The 20799-nt window shown below is 42.7% G+C and overlaps 1 long non-coding RNA gene across 1 annotated transcript in view; it reads right to left on the bottom strand.

The window, feature by feature from the left end:
- Positions 1-20799, bottom strand: part of LOC135712341 (uncharacterized) — a 282237-nt gene that overhangs the window by 241874 nt on the left and 19564 nt on the right. The gene's annotated exons all lie outside the window — the stretch shown is intronic.

Here is a 20799-nt window from a genome sequence, read left to right as displayed (position 1 = left end):
GTCGAGTGTGAGAGGAAATGAGCGCTGTGCAGTGGAGCAGTGGAGAAAGCACAGGTCTGTTAATCGCAACGTTCGTTGTTCGAGTCCAGTCGGCAACCTTTTTCCTATTTTTTTCGACATAATTAATTTACCTCACTAATACACTCTACATTTTTCGGTCTCCAATTTTATTGCATTGGACCGTAGCTAGGTATATTGCATCCTCGGTTCATGCGGTCTCCACTTACATCCTCTGATGATGAATCCCACATAATTGTAAGCGAATCTTACATCCACCGGTTGGGTGTAGTTTGAGATCACCAGTTTTTACACATTGAGGATGATTGCTAGTCCCAAGCATAGTCTATTGGTTCTCTGTGTAATTACAGCTGGTCTGGCAATAACAGAGTAGCAACCGTGGGCGGTCAATCATGCTCATGCTCATGCTTAAGAATAATTTCGAAAATTTCACTTAAGTTGCGAGAAATTCACGGAGATTTAGAAAATGTCGGGAAGTTTAAAGCAGTTTCAATAATTTTGGGGCAGAGTAGCGAGAACTTGAAGAAAGATAAGAGAACTTCAAGAGAGTGCACAAAAATTGTAGGAAGAAGTTTCAAAGAATGAACGAAAATAACGAAGTTTTCGGGAAGTTACATCAGCAAACTACTGAATAATAAGGGAACATCTGTAAAATTTTGAGCATATCAGCTTCAACTGCAAGGCCATCAGCTTCAAGGAAACTGCAGAAACTTTTATGATATCCAGAAAACTTCAGCGATGTCAAAAAATTATATGTGGATAAGTCTGCAAAACTTTAGGAGGATTGTGGAAACTTTCAAAAAAGCTAGCTCCAAGGAAGCTTGAAGGTCTCAAGATCTTAAGTTAAGACTTTCAAAGAAGTTTAAAGATCTGTAGTTTTTGGAAGACGATACTAAGTAGTACTCAGATCTTTAAATGTTTTTAAAAATGATTTAACAGATGTTGTCATTTGGCATACTTTCCTAATCAATGAAAAAATGCAAAAGTTGTTTTATTTTTTAAGCCGGATAAAAATCCAGCTGAAGCTTCTAGCTACCGTCCAATAAGTTTACTTTTTCAATTAGGCTGAAAAAAATTTTAAGTTTTTCTTTTGTGTAGCTTTTAACGTACACACTACGAAAAAGTCATGTAAATTTCGGTTCCCTGAGACCAACACATGTAAGCGGCCCTTCTAACATAATAATCATTTGAAATAAACGAGAAAATCAATTCAATGAAACGTTCTTTTCGACGACTTGCTTATTTTTCGGTTTGAGAACACTTAATTTTACATGAAATGTTTGTTTACGTTCCATGATTTACGTCCAATATAGCTTACGTCTCGGGTAAAAGTAGTTATTTCTAAGTGTGTAGAGTCCGATCTCCTAGACCGCTTCCTCGTTCTTGTGAGATTCACATCTTTTAACAATTAGGCTGAGATTTTAAAGAATGGACATTCGTGTATTCATACCTGATGGTAGATTTTTTTTAAGTAAGCACGATTATTGAGAAAACTGGGCTTTCATCCACAAATGTACGTATTTTTATAGAAATTTGGGTTTCTTGATCAGCCAAGTTGGATATTGGCTCCGTCCTTTGGAAAACAGGCCTGGATTTTATATAATAGACCTTTGTGAGTTCATACGTTATGGTAGATTTTTTTGAAGCCAGGTTGGATTTCGGTTCTGTCGCTTGAAATTTATGCTTGGATTTTATAGAATGGAACTTGCTGAATCCATATGTGAAGGACTAACCTGATTAATATTCAAAAAAGTAGGTGATCGCGCAAGGATAGGACCCAATTTGTACGTTGTGTGATAGTTCAAAATAATGATTTACGATCGATTTACTGACCGTCCTGCCATGGCGGAGGTAAAAGTACTACAGACGTTTATTTACTGTAACATAACAAGAACAGTACATAATAAGCTATAACAATGATACGGGGACAAGTGGTGACATCTATGGGTAGGCACAGTATCTATTTTATGTTAAGGGTAGAGGCAGTAGTAGTCGCCTGCACGAACAGTAGGTATTTTCATAGAAATTTCATTTTTCTGTTTTGCCGAACTGCAGTTTGGCTCCTATCTTTAAAAACTAGGCTTGTATACGTGAGGGTTGAATTTCTCAATTATTGAGAAAACCGAGTTTAAATTCACAAAAGTACTTATTTTCATAGACACTTGGATTTTCTGTTCTGCCAAGTTGAATTTCAGGTCCGATCTTTGTAAAATAGAATTGGATTGTTTAGAATGGACCTTGCTGAATCCATACGTGATGGTATATTTTTAGAAGCATGTACATTTTTTAGAAAACTGAGTACGTATTTTCATAGAAATTTGGAAAAATATGCTTGGATTTAATAAAACTGCAGAATCCATACGTATTTTCATAGAAATTTGATATTTCTGTTCTGCTGAACTGAATTTTGACTGCTATCTTTGAAAAAAAGGGTTTTTTTTTTTTTTTTGTTAATTACTTTATTTGTACAGGCTCATTCGAATAAACTTTACAGAGCCAAGTTATCATTTTCTTTATACATTATAAATGTCTTAAATCTAAAATTAAAGGATTGGAACCGATTACTCGCGGTCTTCTCGAGGTTAGTGGATGACAATTGTTTGGATCGGGAGAGGGAAAAGGAGATTTGGAATATGATTTATGATTCAAAAATTTCACTATTTCTAAAACAAATACTTAATCCTATCGACGTTATATCAACTCTGTAATTATACAATTATTACAGAAACAAATCTACAAAAAAAAATGCACACACACAAACAAAACACAAACTAAACAAAAGGTTAATCAAACTTACAATCTATGGTTAATATTCTTCAAGAAAACATATATGAGTTGCATAAACTCCAGATCGCGTCTAGCCAAAATATCCCGAACTGGAACATTAGGTTGTCTACCTCGAGCCCGAAGGGAATCGTACAACTCGGATCTGACTCCACGGTGCTCAGCACATGACCAAATAATGTGATCTGCGTCCTGGTAACCTTGTCCACATTCACAGAGATTACTGTCCCCCAGCTCAACACGGAACAAGTGAGCGCTTAACGAGTAGTGATTGGACATGAGGCGAGACATCATACGAATGAAGTCTCGACCCACATCCAACCCCTTGAACCAAGAACACTTCGACACCTTAGGGATGATTGAATATAACCATCGTCCCAAACTCCCTTCACTCCATTTATTTTGCCAGCTGGCGAGTGACTGTTCACGATAAATGAAGAAAAATTCGTCGTAGGCGATTTGTCGATCGTAAATATCGCCTTGCATAGCGCCCACCTTAGCAAGTGAGTCCGCCTTCTCATTGCCCGGAATCGAGCAATGAGATGGGACCCATGCAAAGGTGATGACAAAAGATCTTAAAGATAAAGCACTTAGAAGCTCTCGTATTTTCATGAGAAAATACGAGGAGTGCTTTACCGGCCTCATAGAGCGAATAGCCTCGACAGAACTGAGACTATCCGTAAAAATAAAATAATGATCTGGTGCAAGTGAGGCGATCGTTTCTAGCGTACAATGTATTGCCGCCAGCTCAGCAACATATACGGAACAAGGAGCTTGAAGCATTCGAGAGGCGCTATGAAATTCGTTATAAATACCAAAACCAGCGGACGCCTCTATTAGTGATCCATCTGTGAAGAACGATCTTGCGGAATCAACTTGGCCAAACTTTGCAGCGTAAATTGACGGAGCAATCATGGAACGATGATGCTCTGGGATTCCGCGAATCTCTTGCGTCATTGATAAATCAAAATGAACAGAACTGTCGAAGTCGGAGAAGCAAACACGATAGGGATTATGCTGCGAAGGGCTGACATCCTGTGTTATGTACACGTAGTACAATGACATAAAACGAGTTTGAGGGTTTAGCTCAAGAAGCTTCTCAAAGTTTGCAATCACCAGTGGGTTCATAATTTCACAACGGGTGAGGAGCCTGAGGGATAATTCCGAAAACCGATCAGAGAGTGGCAACATGCCCGCTAACACTTCGAGACTCATCGTATGAGTCGAGTGCATGCATCCTAACGCGATAAGAAGACAGCGATACTGGATCCGTTCCAGTTTGATGATGTGAGTTTTAGCCGCCGACTGGAAGCAAAAACTACCGTACTCTAAAACCGATAAAATCGTTGTCCGGTACAACGTTAGAAGATCTTGCGGATGGGCTCCCCACCACGTTCCGGTAATTGTTCGGAGAAAATTGATCCTTTGTTGGCATTTCCGCTTCAGATACTCAATGTGGGATCTCCAGGTGCATTTTGAATCGAACCAGACCCCAAGATATTTGAAGGACATAGAATGAGTGATCGGTTTACCCAAAAGTTGAAGCTTTGGTTGTGCTGGGCTATGCTTCCTAGAAAAAACGACCAACTCAGTTTTCTCCGTGGAGAATTCGATACCTAGCTGGATAGCCCAAGTAGACAAATTGTCTAAGGTATCCTGTAAGGGTCCTTGCAGGTCGGCCTCTCTGGGTCCTGTCATAGACACTACTCCGTCATCTGCAAGTTGTCTCAACGTGCAGTTGTCCCTTAGACAATTGTCAATTTCTCTGACGTAGAAATTATACAGAAGGGGGCTTAAACATGAGCCCTGGGGGAGACCCATGTAGCTAAATCGTGAAGCTGTAGAGTTTCCATGAGAAAAGCTCATATGTTTCTCTGACAGCAAATTGTACAAAAAGTTATTAATTAATGGAGAAAGGCCACAAGCGTGGAGTTTGTCTGAAAGGACTTCAACCGATACTGAATCAAAAGCCCCCTTAATATCCAAGAAGACAGAAGCCATTTGCTCTTTTTTAGCAAAAGCCAACTGAATTTCAGTGGAAAGCAACGCGAGACAGTCGTTCGTTCCCTTGCCCCTACGGAATCCAAATTGAGTATCTGAGAGTAGGTGGTTCGTCTCAACCCATTTGTCCAAGCGAAAAAGGATCATTTTCTCCAACAATTTTCGAATGCACGATAACATCGCGATGGGACGATACGAGTTATGATCTGAAGCCGGTTTTCCAGGCTTTTTAATGGCTATAACTCTCACTTGCCTCCAATCATCCGGAACAATATTGAGCTCCAGGAACTGACAAAACAAGTTCAACATGCGCCTCTTAGCGACGTCTGGGAGGTTCTTCAACAAGTTGAACTTGATTCTATCAGCCCCCGGAGCCGAATTGCCACACGAAAGGAGCGCGAGTGAGAGCTCCAGCATTGAAAAAGGCTGGCTGATCTCGTCTACCGAATTCGTCGTTTCGCGAGGAATCATCTGTGCCGGCACAGAATCTGGACATACTTTTCGCGCGAACTTGAGAATCCAACTATCGGAGTACTCCTCGCTCTCGTTGTTTGAAGACCGGTTACGCATTCTTCGCGCCGCATTCCAAAGCGTATTCATCGACGTTTCGCGCGATAATCCGTCCACGAATTGCCGCCAGTATCCGCGTTTCTTGGCTTTGATGAGGCTCTTGAGTTCGCGTTCAAGAGCCGAGTACGCTTCGAAATGTACGGGTGTTCCACGTTTCCGGAAAAGCTTAAACGCGTCGGACTTTTTACGATAAACCTCAGTGCATTGGTGGTCCCACCAAGGGGAAGGAGGTTTCCTACGGAAAGACGTTCCTGGAACCGGCCGAGTTTGAGCTTGAAGCGCGCTGTCCAAGATCAGATTGGAGAGGAAGTTATATTCCTCCAACGGTGGAAGCCCTTCTACCGACGTTAGGGCATCTTCTATCACATTCTTGAACTTTGTCCAATCGATATTACGGGTAAGATCGTACGCGACGTTAGCAGATTCCGACGGATTGAACCCACTGGCAACTGAAACTTTGATCGGCAAGTGATCACTACCGTGGGGATCTTGGATCACATTCCACGTGCAATCCAACGATAATGAGTTAGAGCAAAGTGTGAGGTCTAATCTACTTCCATTCGAGGATGGGCCAGCCAAACGTGTTACTTCTCCATTGTTAAGAATTGTCATATTAAAGCTGTCGCAGAGGTCATATATCAAAGTAGAACGGTTGTCATCATACAGTTCCCCCCAGCCTGTACCGTGGGAATTAAAATCTCCCATAATCAACCGTGGAGCAGGAAGTACCGAACAGATATCTGAAAGTTGTTTGCGATTAACAACGGCTCTAGGAGGAATATAAACAGAAGCAATACAAAGGCTCTTACCTTTAATAATAGTCTGACATGCAACAACTTCAATACCTGGAAATTGTGGAAGATTAACTCTATAGAAGGAATGGCACTTTTTGATCCCCAAAAGTACCCCTCCTCCACGCGAATCCTCACGATCCAGTCGAATAATGTTAAAATCATAAAAAGGAAGATCGATATCTGAAGAGAGCCAAGTTTCACAAACAGCAAATGCATCACAATCATTATTGTGAATTAAAAACTTAAAAGAATCTAATTTAGGAATGAGACTTCGACAATTCCACTGTAGAACAGTGATCAAATCCCCGACCTCGTTTGGAAAATTATCCATCGAAGGAAATGATTGCTGCAATGAGGGGCCACTTCAATGTCAATTGCTTCAAGAGGGTCTTCACAGAAGGAAGCATTGCCAGAACAATGCTTTTGAGAGGATCAGAAATATTGAGGTACTTGAGAATATCGTCCACAATTTTATCAAATGAGAACAACCCGGATGAAGAAGGGGCTTCTGTTCTTAAAAATGGGCCATCAGGGGTTTTTGATGTCCTCGGGAGAGATGGAAAGTTCTGGTTATAGTCAGTTCTGCGGAAACCAGGAGGAGTTGAAACTTCCTTTTTTCCATCACTCCTTGATTTGGGCAAGCTGATTTGGGGTTCCTTATCTGCAACTTTCCGCGAACGGATGCGTTTTCGTTTCCGTGCAGAACCTTCCGGAAAACTGAAAGAAACTCCCTCCTCAGCCAAGTCAGAGTCAGACTCGTCATCAGACAAAACAGCAAAGGGATTTTTGTCGTTGGTTGATGGTGTGGCTGTTTTTAGCATTGCTGCAAAAGACTGCCTGGAACGCTCCTTAAGAGAGCGTTTTAGTTTCTCCCCGCGTTGTTTGTACGCCGGGCACGATGAGAGACCATGAGGAGTTCCCTTACAGTACACGCATTTTGGTGCAGTGACTGTGCAGGCGCCATCCTCGTGTTTCTCCCCGCATTTGGAACAGCGTGCCTTGCTGCCACAGTGAGAGGCCGTATGTCCCAACTGTTTGCAGTTTTGGCAGTTCATGACCCGAGGAACAAACAAACGCACAGGTAGCCGAAGTTTTCCCAACTCGATGTAGTGAGGAAGGGCTGAACCAGAAAAGGTCACCCGAAACGAGTCTGTGGGGTAAAGCTCTTTTTACCCTCGCTGAAAGATACTGAGTTCAGCTTCTGGACTTCCAGTATCTCAACCGTGGGAAGCAAGGGGTTCTTGAAACGGCCAACCGCTTGCTTCGCCAAGATCTCGTGGGTCAGACTCGCTTCGGTGACCACACCTTCGATCTCCACATTACGAGCTGGGATGTACACTCTATACTCGAGTGTAAAGAGCTGGGAGGCAGCAATCTCGTTAGCTTGTTTCAGGTTAGAGACGACAACGCGAAGTTTATTGTACCTCACCTTCGAGATTTCGGTCACGGCCGAGAACCGCTTCGTCAGATCATTAGTAATTTGCATTACATTCAAAGGTTTCTTTTTGGGCTGAAAGTAAACAACCCATGGGCCAGTCGAGTCTTCTGGGTAGGCTCGCGATCGGGGGCTTATCTGTCCCTGTCCATTACCAGACTGAGATGACGAAGCAGGGATGGCATCATCTGATTTCTGGGATGACAGACGTTTTCGACCCTTTTTGCTATCGCGTGGCAAAGTGGTGTCATCTTCCGACAAAACGTCCATTTCGTCTTCCGACAAAATGTCCATTTTGCCGTACTAGTGGGAGCGAAAAACGCTCTACCACTGCAACGATAATCAAAATTACTCGGACACAATACACGAGAAAAAAAAATACAAACACAGAAACACAAACTTAAAATTTAACTGATGGGAGAAAGAAAGAAACAAGAACAAAAACTTATCTGATAATCCTATACTACTACCACCGAGCGTTTACACAGCAGCAGCGGAGCGACGCGCAGCTTTGATGATCTTCGATCCGCGTGTGCGGGCGGTCTTCGTTGGTGTGTGCTTGTATGAAGCTCGGCACTCAGCTGAATACACGAGATGGATGAGCGGTTTGAATGTGGAGGCAGATGCTGACACTCGATGACGATGATCCGCGTGCACAGGTATGCGTGACCACGCACCGATGGTGCGCAAAATGGATGGCGAATTGGCAATCGCAAAAACAATTTTCCTTCCGATGATGCCGAAAACACACTTTCTTCTCAGAAAAAAAACTCACTTTTTGATAAATTTATCAGGAATTATGCCAGGAATCACTAAGCGAGAAAAAACTGATTATTTACGTCAGATAATAGCGAGAAAACTTCCAAATTAACGGAGCGCGAAACAAGTCGACCGTTCTTCTTGCTAGGACGCAGTGAGATGTGAAAAAAAAGGGTTGTATTCTATAGAATGGACCTTGGAATCCATAAGTGAAGGTTGAACAGGGTTTGTAATTCAAAAAGTATTTGTTTAGAAACTTGGGTTTCCTTCTCTGCTACGTTGGATTTTGATACCGTCCTTCGATAACGTTTAAAGGGTGGATTTTATAGAATTAACCTTGCTGAATTCATACGTGATGATTATTTTTTTAAGCACACACAAAGCCAGGTTTAAATTGACAAAATTACATATTTTTGTTAAAATTTGGTTTTTATGTTCAGCCAAGATAGATTCTGGCTCCTTTCTTTGAATATAACACTTGGATTTTGTTGAATAGGCCTTCCTGAGTCCATAAGTCTAGTTAGATTTTTTAAACACGCACAATTGTTGAGAAAACTCGGTTTAAATTCACAAAATAGGTATTTTCATATCAATTTGGGTTTCCTGTTCTGCCATGTTATTTTTGAATATAAAGGAACTATCGAAAATAGAACGTTTTTTATAAGAACTATTACGCTTAATGGTTACGCTAAAAATCAGTTGCTTTGATTCTATTGATCTACATTATTACCAATGTTCTTCCTTGAAAGGATGCAAAAATCTATGCGCGAAATGTGTTGATAACCCGAGTGTTACACAAAATAAAGTCAAAATTTGTGGCTCCTGTGATGCATTTGCATCGAAAATCAAGGCTACAAAGAAGTATAAGAGCAAAGCGAAGGCTAAGAAGTAATGTAAACGTTTGAAATATACGCTTTAGATGTGATGTAAAACGAATTTTGAATGTTTTATATATATTTTTTTTGGTTCATTATAATTCAAGAACTTGCTCCAGTATTATGTTGAAAAATACTAATATTTGTATCTGTATTGACTTGATTCAGTATTAAGAAAATAATGCATTGCCGTATGCTTGAGTTCAAAACAAATTACAAAGTTATGGATAAGACAATCCTGTCTACGACTTTTTAGAAAATTCGAAAATATTGCCCACAACTTTTTTGTGCCATCAGCAGCCTAAATAAAACCTAAATCTTCTTATAACAATTTACATCCTTGTTATCAATTCCAATACCGCATGGATTACATATATTTTTGCCACATCAGTCTGAAACTAAACCACAATGTAACAGCTCTACGACGCTATTTTGTGGCACACCACCACATTTCGTAGAGCAAGACAGAGAGGCGAAGTACTGCATTGTTCATACTTCTGCCATTTAGATAGACCATAAACCATGGCTCTCAACCGAAAGAAAAGACTGCTGAATGTCACACAGACAGTGCTTTTTATTCCATACGCAGCAAAACATTAACCATTTAGACACCCCATCTTTCTTGTTTCAACCTTGGTTGGGTGGGTGCAACCTAGCGGACAAGGAGCCTTATGGAAATGCCATTTATTGCTGTGTGTCTCTGTGTTCCCCTTTCACAGTCCACAGTCACAGTCACAGCCCAAGAGCAGGAAAGTGCCTATAGTAGAATCTGCATGTCTTTTAATATTTATCAGAATCGTTTGGGGAACAGATAGCATCACGACTTGGTCGTTTCTACCTTCTGGGGAATGCAAGTTTGAATTTAAGCACGTTCCGGAACCGGAAAAGAAGACCGGATGCCAAGTGCCTTGGGATGGCTTGAGAGCCCATTCATGAGGTTATCGTTCTTCCTCTCTTTCTGTTTACTCAGTACTAATCTGCATTTGTGAGTAATTTTCCAATTTTCGATGTGAATGCACAGACGACGACGGGTGTGAAGCAGAAAATTTCACAGAATGCGCTTTAATCTTTCAGGGATTTGATTTTAGACCAAATTTGAAAAACTCTACAGTCGGATGCATGCATGATCCCGGTGCATGCATGTGATGTGAAATGAAATTTCACGAATGATCGAGCGCATCTATGCATTGATGGTGGGAAAGCTTTCCGAACGGAGGATTTAGTTTGAAGTTTTTGCTACACACTGTTATGAAGCTTGGTCGTTTGCAGTTGCGCCATTGACAGGTTTTGGATTTTCTTTTGAGTCCAGAAAAATCCACAACAGCGTGATTGGGATTGGATGTGGTAGGAAAAAATAGTTTCATTATTTTGAATCGTCAGCAACGGGGCCGAACCCGCGAACAGTCCCTGATGGTCATTCAGAGCCACTGCTTCGGGGAAGCACTTTAATGCATTTGAACAGGATGAAACGATGCGAGATTTTAAGCTGTTTTAGTCGTATAGGATAAAAGATTTATATAGACTTTAATAGAAAACAGAGCGGGTATGTAGCAACATAATATTATAAATATAAATTGAGGGTATTTCTTCAGTATGTTAACCACTTAAACATATCGCCAACCCACCCACCCAATTTCTTACGTCATTTTGGGAATCCGATCCCCTGAAATATGTTTGCACTCATACGGATCCTGCTCAGTAGGGTGATCATGCGTATATGATTACATTTAATAGATTTCCTTCCACTTCCTTGTAGAGACAAAACCAAAAACTAACAGAGAACCCTTTTTTCCATCTTCAACCCATAAGGATACCCGGATGCACACTTCGTGGAACGACAAAATCTCTTTCCTTATTGTTGCGGTCCTTTTTTCTCTCCCTTCAGTGAGCATCCAAACCAAATCAATAGAAATGGACAATTCATTGATGAAGATGAATAGAAAGCTCTCGATAAAATTGGATTTACAGGCTGTCCAATTTAGATTTCGATTAAGATATCTGCAAACTCCGGTAAGGTTAGAAAATGGTTATGCTGTTTTTCGATAAATGATTGATACGACCAACTCAAACGGGCAATGATCATTAATCAATTGCACACCGTTGCATCGTCACCGCAATCTCACCGAATACACGAATATGAAATGCAATAAAATCTCACCTCGGAAGGGAGACCCACTTTGCAGCGTTATTAAATCAGATGCACCCGTCCGTGTATACAAACAAACAGAAAATGTGAAAACTAATTATTTTCCCACTATCGCGTCGATGCCACCGATCGACATGCAGCGACCTGGTCGATATCGGTCGGTCGGTGTGCTTCGCGAAAACCATCCATATGTACAGGAAAACAAATATTCCACCACTAGCTGGGTTGGTGTCGGAAGCACGGAGAGTACCTACCATATCAAACTAGCCACGCTTTTGTGTGTCATGTGCAACTTGGCTCGAGAGTATTTCAGATAAACGTGCCAGTCGCACAGTCTCGCGTAGGTCGGGTCGCTATGCATAATGTCAGTTGATGATGATTTTTGCTAATAAATGGGTGCACTCACATTGGCTACAATTTTCTTATTGATGTTTTGCACGTGGGAAAACCAAACGGGACCAAGCGAAATGCACTAATGTATCAATAGCATAGAGTATACCAAGAATGTTTGTTCCCAAGGGTATGGAGTCGGAAGCGACCCTAGCGGTTGAAGAATTACAATCGAATTTGGAGTCGAAGTTGGAGGGTTGCTCTGAGTGAGTAAAATTTTCGAAAAACGTGGAACAACTGCTGAACATTTCCGTATATTTGATTATTTGTTTATTTGTTTATTTGTATATTGAAAAATTCAACTGACAATTATTGTCTAAATGAATAAAACTTAAACTAAATAGTTACGGTCAACGGTACGGAAAAGGCCAAGTAACCGAGGACGAAACAAGTCAGCTGATGCATTGAAGTCGAACATATAAAAGAAGTTGTTCAATTGCCGGCTGATTGCTCGAATTGACTCGTGTTGTGTATAATTTCGGCGCCGTGGTTCCAAAAACATAAAGTCACGTTGACGAAGAGGCCTCTCAAGGGCATACATATTTAGCTGAGACAGCAGTATTGGACAGTCAATGTAACCCGTAAGAAGCTTTCCAGCGAACAAAGCTTGAGCGACCGTCCGTTACACCTCTAATGGTTCGATTCTCAGGAGACGGCAACGCTCCTCGTACGGTGGCAAGTTCGTTGGGGCACGCCAGTTGAGGAAACGAAGAGCACATCTCACAAACTTGCTTTGGACGGATTCAATTCTAGTGATCCAGCTAGCATGGAAAGGGCACCAAACAACTAAACTTGACTCCAATGAGGATCGCACAAGCGAGCAGGCATAGCTTAGCTTAAGGGTCCTGTGCACCACCAGCGGTGCAAAGAGCCAACGTGAAAGACTTCCATCCTGGGCGGCTGCTCGCTTTTGCCTTGACCTGGGCCCAGGTCAGATTCCTATCGACTTGCTTAATTTCCTTATTGAGGCTCCGCCGCCATGAGCCCCTGGGTCTGCCTCTGCTGCAATGTCCTGCCGGATTCCAATCCAGCGCTTGCTTGCAGATTTCGTTTCCACCTCGTCGAAGTGTGTGGTCGACCCACCTCCACTTTCGCTCTCGAATTTCTGTTGCTATCGGCTTCTGATGACATCGACGATGGAGCTCGGCATTCGAGATTCAGTTATGAGGCCACCAGGCACGAATTATATACCGCAGGCATCGGTTGATGAAGACCTGCAGCTTTTGAGTGTTCTCCGCTGATACACACCACGTCTCGCTGGCGTATAACAACACAGATTTCACGTTTGAGTTGAATATTCGGATTTTGGTGCGTTGACTTATCTGGCTGGATTTCCATACGTTTCGTAAACTCGCAAAGGCAGCCCTAGCCTTCTTGATTCGTGCACCTATGTCGCTCTTGGTCCCGCCGTCCAACGCTATTTGGCTGCCAAGATATTGGAAACTTTCGACCTTCTCCACTGCTTGCCCCGCTACCGTAAAGTTGGAACGCCGCAGAGGAGCGTTCGGCTAGGTCATTGAGCATACTCTGCATATCAGAGCGCCGTTGTGCTAGTAGAGCAACATCATCAGCCAAATCGAAGTCGTTGAGATGCTCCATGGTGATAGGCTGCCAAAGCAGCCCACGGTTCGGTACACGGTCAATTGCACCTACCATGATCTCGTCGATTACGATGAGAAACAGTAGCGGTGATAGTATACATCCTTGTCTCACACCAGCGACTACCCGAATAGGGTCGGACAAGGCTCCGTTATGCAGAACTCTGCACGTGAAAGCCTCATACTGCGCTTCGATGAGGTTGACGATTTTATCCGGGACTCCTTTGCGTCTCAGGGCGCCCCACAGATTCTCGTGATTGAGACGGTCGAAAGCTTTTTCGTAGTCAATGAATACCAAATAAAAGGACTCTGCCACCATTGACCTGCTCCAGGATGATGCGGAGCGTGACAATATGGTCCACACAAGATCTTCCGGCACGGAATCCTGCCTGCTGCCGTCGGAGAGTCACGTCGATCTTCTCCTGTATCCGATTCAGGATAACTTTGCACAGAACTTTGAGAACAATACACAGTAACATGATGCCTCGCCAATTGTCGCACACAGTCAGATCCCCCTTCTTTGGGACCTTCACTATGATGCCCTGCATCCAGTCGGCCGGAAAAGTCGCGGTGTCCCAGATATTACAGAATAGTTGATGCAACTTTTGTGCGGATAGCATGGGGTCAACTTTGAGCAACTCTGTTGATATGCGATCGACCCCTGGAGCCTTGTTGGATTTCATGCTTCGGATAGCTGCTTCAATCGCCTGCAGTGATGGGGCCTCGGAATTGACACGAGTGATGCGCCGCATCCTAGGCGGATCATGCCAAGATGTTGATTTCTGGTTGACCTTCGAAACTTGAAGAAGTTGTTCGAAGTGCTCAAACCAGCGTTTCAGCTGGTCATTGGGGTCGGTAAGCAATTGTCCAGTCGTGTCCTTCACTGGCATCCTCGGGTTCATCCTTGCTCCACTCAGGCGTCGTGAGATATCGTAGAGGAGGCGTATATCGCCAGTGTTTACGGTTTTCTCCCCTTCGTCCACCAGGGAGTTCACTCACGCTCGCTTGTCCCGTCTTCAAGAGCGCTTAACTTCCTTCTCTAGAGCCTCTCACCTTCTGGAACGTCCGCAGCTCGAGTCTCAAGTTCTTCAACAAAAGACCTTTTTACCGCTGGATCTTCAAGTCGGCGTGTGTTGAACCGCCACCCGAGTCTCTCGTCCCGTCGCTGGATCCACGCCATGCGTAGGCGGATTTCGCCAATTAGAAGGTGACGGTCAGACGCGATGTCGCCGCTGCGTTTATTACGGACATCAAGAAGGCTCCGTCTCCATTTTCGGCTGATGCAGATGTGGTCGATCTGATTTTCGGTATGTCCATCACGGGAAACCCATGTGACTTTGTGCACTGACCGATGGGGGAAGAGCGAGCCCCCGCTCACCATGTCGTTATTGCCACAAAATTCTGCTCATTTCGCCGAGACCATGGCGTCCCATGACACGCTCATAGTCCGTCTTGTCGGAGCCGATCTTCGCATTGAAGTCGCCAGTGTAGATCTTGATGTCACCCTTTGGAACCTTATCCACGACGGCATTCAGTTGACTGTAAGAATTCTCCTCGTCCTGTAGCTCGGCAGCATCGGTTGGCACATAACATTGGATTATGGTAAGGTTACGAACCCGTGTTCTAAATCTGGCAACGATTATCGTCTCATTAACAGGCTCCAACTTGATGAGCGCAGCACTTGCCTGGACGCTAAGTAGGAGACCAACTCCATGATGGCGGGGAGCGTTTTCACCTCGAATACCAGAGTATAGTAGTACCTGTCCTGAAGGCAGTTTGTGTTCTCCAAAGTTTGGCCAACGAACTTCACTCAGTCCCAGGATTTCTAGCTTTATGCGTCGCGCCTCGTTGGCGAGTTGTGCCAGTTTCCCACCCAGACAACCAGAAGTCGTATAACAATGTACAGACAGTATCGTAAATAACTACAGTGTAAGTCAACATCGCATATAAGTATGACATACATCGCATTATGTTTAAGTTAAAACGTATAGAATGCAGATTTCCGACTTATATGCGACGAATAATTTTTCCATCGTACTGTATCACAAATTAAATCAGATTACATCGTAAGGCTTTTCAAATGGTATTTTTTATTACAGATTAAATCGTATATAATGTCAAATCAACTCGTTTAAAAAGAAAATAAAATTTGCACGTATATGGCCTCCACTTTTGTAGGTATAAGTCCTGTTTTTGCATTCTATACTATTTGTTTGTTTGTGTATAAGGTTGTATATCACAGAAACAACTTTGAATATACGTGCATTTTGGTTGTCTGCCCAGACAACCAGAAAACACGTATATTCAAGGGGGCGACCCCGGCGTAGTGGTTAACATCCATACATCTCATGCCAAAGTCACGAGCAGTGGTGGCACGAGTCCTGGAGTTTAACATTTTTTTCCTAAACATTTGATACTTTTTGCGATAACCATTGTGACGACACACAAAAACAAACTGGCAAGCGGCAAAAATGTCATGACATTTCTAAACTGTTTTCTGCCAGCGACAGAACATTTTCGCACAAAGAAGCAGACAAGACCGGCGGCGCGCGCGACATAAATTTATGTCGTGTAGAATTTTGCCGATTTCTGGCTAATTACTGCATTTATTTGATGTTTATTGCATGGAATTAAAAGATAAGAATGAAGACTGACCACTCATAAGCATTAATGTTAAAATTATGCGTAAATAAGGGAGTTGGTAATTTACTGTCACACGCAAGCCTGCAGCTAAAATTTCATTTCAATAAACTGTTTGGAAAAATCAGGCTGCGAGATTTTATTTATTCTCTATCTCCGCTGTTCGCTTGGAATGCAGTTATAAACGGCCGCCCGTGTGCTGGCTGTTTTGTTTCGCTCTGGACGATGGTTTTTCAAAAAATGTACTGTTGCCACCTCTGGTCACGAGTTCAAATCTCACCCCCGGACAAGTCACGAATGACCCAAGAGAGTTAAAGTGACTATAATATAAAAAAAAAAAAACGTATATTCAAAGTTGTTTTCGTGATATACAAACATATATACAAACAAACAAGTCGTATAGAATGCAAAGAAATGGCTTATACGTACAAAAGTGGAGGCCATATACGTGCATATTTTCGTTTAATTTTAAACGAGTTGATTTAACATCATATGCAATTTGATCTGTAATAACAAATCCATTTTGAAAAGTCTTACGATGTAATCCGATTAAATTTGTGATACAGTACGACGGAAAAATGAGTCATCGCATATAAGTCGGAAATTTGCCTTCTATACGATTTAACTTAAACATAATGCGAGGTATGCCATTCTAATATGCGATTTTGACTTAAATTGTAGCAATTTACGATACTGTATGTACATTGTTATACGACTTCTGGTTGTCTGGGATGCCGCAAACACCATGTCTTCTGAAATGCGCGGAATATCGAAACTAGACACAACACGTGGCATCCCAACAGTAGCATCCAGCACTTGTGTTGGCGAAGCGGAGAAATCCTGGAACACTTGCTTGAAATGATCAGCAAACAAGTCGCCTTTTTCTCTTTCGCTATTGGGCGAGCATTCCCGAGAAACATGAAACAAGGCAACTCGGATTCCTTCCGTTTGGAGTTGACAAACGACCAAAAACTTTCCGGATTCGTGCGAAGGTTCGCTTCCGTGCCGATTATAGAGAAAACGATTGTAATTTCGAAAACAACGACTCGCAAAATTGAACAGTCGTTTGTAGTACGGCGAGCGAGAGTTACAATTCTGTCGGAGTGCGGCAGTGTGTTGACGTTTTAGCACGCGTAGGTGTGGGTTAGACCATGGTGGGTATATAAATGGTGATACAGCTTTGTCAGTATATAGGCGAAGAGGTCGCGGGGGGGAAAAGTGCGGTTTTAGTGCAAATTGTAAACAAACTCGGTCGCTGTCCCATACAAAAATCCAACATGGCTGAATCATGAATTTGACACATTAGAACACCTATATGTAGTCACCTTGGGTTAGACCATGGAGGCTTTTGCGGGGGTCGTCGTGCTGGGACAATGCGGAAAATAGCATCTTTCAGTGCAGCACTGAAAAAATCCACAGCATTCATACACATCATTGTTCAATGCAACATAATCAGCTCGACGAAAGTCCAAAGAGTAGCATTCAGATGACGGCGTGAAAACAATCGGCGAAGGTAAACTCAATGACACGACGAGAGCGGGATGATCGGCATCTAGATAAATCAGTGACTCGACCGGCAAGGAAACAGAAGTGCCCGGTAATGCGGAATGATTTGCTAGGACAAGTTCTAGCAAACGTCCATTTCGGTTCGAAAAAGTATTTGCTTGTGTGAACCCGTAAAAGTTAAAACCGTCCAAAAGATCGCAGCAAGCAACCGGCATATATGCGAACGTAGTGGATCAATTAATGGTCTGCCACTGTCTGTAAAACGCCACTGCAAACCAGCTTGATTGTAGTCGCCAAATACGAAAGCGGGAGAGCAGGGACTTAATTGAGAAGAAATCGAGCCTAACGATTCCACATGCTCACGGATGATCGTGCAGTCGGTTTTGCGATCGGGGAGCAGGTAGATTACACCTACACTAAGGCTGTGAACCATTTTCCGAGTTAAATTTAACTCGTGGTTAAAAGTGACATTTCGAAAGTTATTCTTGAAATCTTGAAGTTCGAAAATCCCTGTGCTGTCGATCGACAGGTATAAGAGAAGAACTCAGCCACGGTTGTCAATATTTAACTTCTTGGCTGTCAGAAATAACCACGCTCGGATAGCAGGGTTAATCGATAACTTTCCATCTGTCAAATTTTAACCAAAAGTTAAAATAATCCACCAAATGGTTCAGAGCCTTAACTTGCTTTCTGGAAGTTCTACGACAATCCACAGCTGTTCCAGTTGACTAGAAATGGGTGAAAAATATTTAAAATACATAAGCGATTTAGTCAAGAGTCGTTTAGGGGTGGTCTGGTTTTGATCCCGAGTCATTTTGTTATAGCGAATTTGTTTATTATTCAGTTCCAACCTGGATCGGGTATCAAGATCGGCTCTGCTTGTTTTCAGCTTGATCGTTTGTTTTTAAAACCTACCTCAGGTTCAGGTTCGCACTGACAAAAAGTTCGGTTTCACACTGGGTTGGAACTGGTTCCAACCCCGATAATAAACAAATTCGCTATTAGTCACTAGAAATAACCCAGGTTGCTTGGTTTTCCATTTGTATGCCTCTTTTCACACCTACTCGATAACAGTCCCGTGGTTCCTCAAAATCGCCATTTAAATTCTGAAGAGTTACAAGTTTCAATGCAAGTATTTCGGTTAAGGGTCACGTGGGGGCGGTCTGGTTTCTTCTCCATTTTATTGCATTTTCTTGTACTTTCAATTGCTCAAAGAATGGCCTACTCGTTTTTGCTGGTTTAGAGGTTATTGGTATTGGAAGTTGGGTAATTTTCAACCAAAAAATGTAAATAACTTATCAAATATTAATTATAGCAATTTTCAGTCTTCTTAAAATATATGTAATTTAATATTTCCAACATCTTTGTAGAACACCTAGACATGTAGAAATATTGTAGAAAAAGTTACAGATATAAAACTGATTTTAACGATGTCTTCATAAAAAAAAAACCAAGGGGTTGGTCACACAGTGTGCCAAAATCAAACTTGGGCACACCCGGGTGCAGTCATTGGCGTTTTTTGGCACCCATGGTTACAATTTTTATGATCTTTTTTTAAAGTTACTGGCAACTCTGAAATTTTTCTGCGCCTGCGCAGTGTGCATGTGTCAAAATGTTATTGATGTTGCTACTCCTAGTCCAATTATTTTCAAAACAACCGTGAATCTCCACCAAGTATCGCCATGGATTCTCAAAATCGTTACACGTGTGACGGCAGTCGCATCCACATTTCCTCTCAGACGAAGAACAGCTAACAGCAGTATCTTGACCTGACCGAGATTTCCCGGCATTAGCTGCGGTCCGTCTTTTTTTTTTACGAATTTTGGAGGAAATGGACCAGCAGAAGGAACAGCAGCAGCAGCAACTAAAGCAGCAACAGCATTAGAAGCAGCCGCAGCCGTGGGAGTTGCATCGCTAATTCGTGTAGCCGTGGCCGACGCTGGAAATCTTGGGCCGGTCACGACAAGTGGTGCTTGAGTTTTAATCGGATAGTCAACAACCAAACAAAAACTATACCATCCGACCATTCGAACTGCTCGAATACATCCATGGCGGTGGCTGCTACACCAATCATTCCATCGTCCAACATGTAATGGTGGAGGACCGTCTTGGCAAAAACTCAAATAGTTCAAATAGCACTTCATGATGGCGTTCACTGCCAGGGCTACGCTCGGGAACTCGACCAATCCGGAGGAGGAACTTTCCAATTTCAGTGGGAACATTCGCACTTGCGACGGGTGGCAGTCCTTGGTGGTGAATGCAGTCAGCAGCAGATCCTCGGACGGCATTCGGGTGGTGTATTGAAGAAGTGGAGAATGCGATTTTTGCTGGCCTTGGAAGCGATTGTTATGGAAGCGCTTTAGACCTTGAAGCTGATCGAATTGTCTGGCAGGGTGTACGGGTTGGTGGACTCTGACAAGCAGTTCTGCTTGGAAAATTGGCTCGTCCGTTTCGGGTCAGAGGTGCGTCCTTCATCAGTCCGACGTGTGTTCCGGCCGGTGTTGATTTCCAGTTTTCCGACGGATGATGCTCGGGCGGTGCAAATCCGTTTCCTCCGCCGGCTCCCAGCAGAGTTGGTTGACTAATGATTGACGTTCGTTGTGCGGGGTCGGCCTTCCGCCGAAGATGGAAGGATCGTGTAGCAACGGAACTCGTTCGTTGCAGGCATCCTTGGAGACGGCTGCATCCAGTGTGTAGTCCCAACTGGAGTCCGTGCCGTTTTTGAAAACATTGAAAAACAAAACAAAAACAAGAGCTGTTAAAATACCGGGTTGCCAAACAAAGCATTATTCACAAGCAATCAAAAGTCAGTTCAATGACTTCTTTGCACTGCCGGTACAGCCAAGGTGGCTACATATAGGTGTTCTAATGTGCCAAATTCGTGATTCAGCCATGTTGGATTTTTGTATGGGACAGCGACCGAGTTTGTTTACAATTTGCTCTAAAATCGCATTTCCCCCCCCCCCCGCGACCTCCTCGCCTATATAGTGACAAAGCTGTATCACCATTTATATACCCACCATGGGTACAGCTGCGGCACACTGAGGTACACTGAGAAAAAGTGTTCGCGCAAAACAAGTGTGTAGAGTGACCACCCCTTGAAAAAACCTTTATATCTCAGTAGATATAAGAGCTAGAAAGTTATAGTCTTTAACAAAGTTGTTCACAATAATGTTTTCTATAGCTTTGTCCGACACAATTATTTTGTATCTCATCATATTAAAAAAAAAATTATCTCACTTTTAGGTGCAATAATCTTTAATTTTCTTTTACCATAAGAAGA

This window comes from Ochlerotatus camptorhynchus, unplaced genomic scaffold (genome assembly GCF_037179485.1).
Source record: "Ochlerotatus camptorhynchus isolate MF236.1 unplaced genomic scaffold, CSIRO-AGI_Acam_v1.1 ptg000471l, whole genome shotgun sequence".
In the NCBI taxonomy this organism is placed as follows: Eukaryota; Metazoa; Arthropoda; class Insecta; order Diptera; family Culicidae; genus Ochlerotatus; species Ochlerotatus camptorhynchus.
The sequence above is the reverse complement of the archived record's forward strand: the minus strand, read 5'-3'. Positions and strand labels throughout refer to the sequence as shown.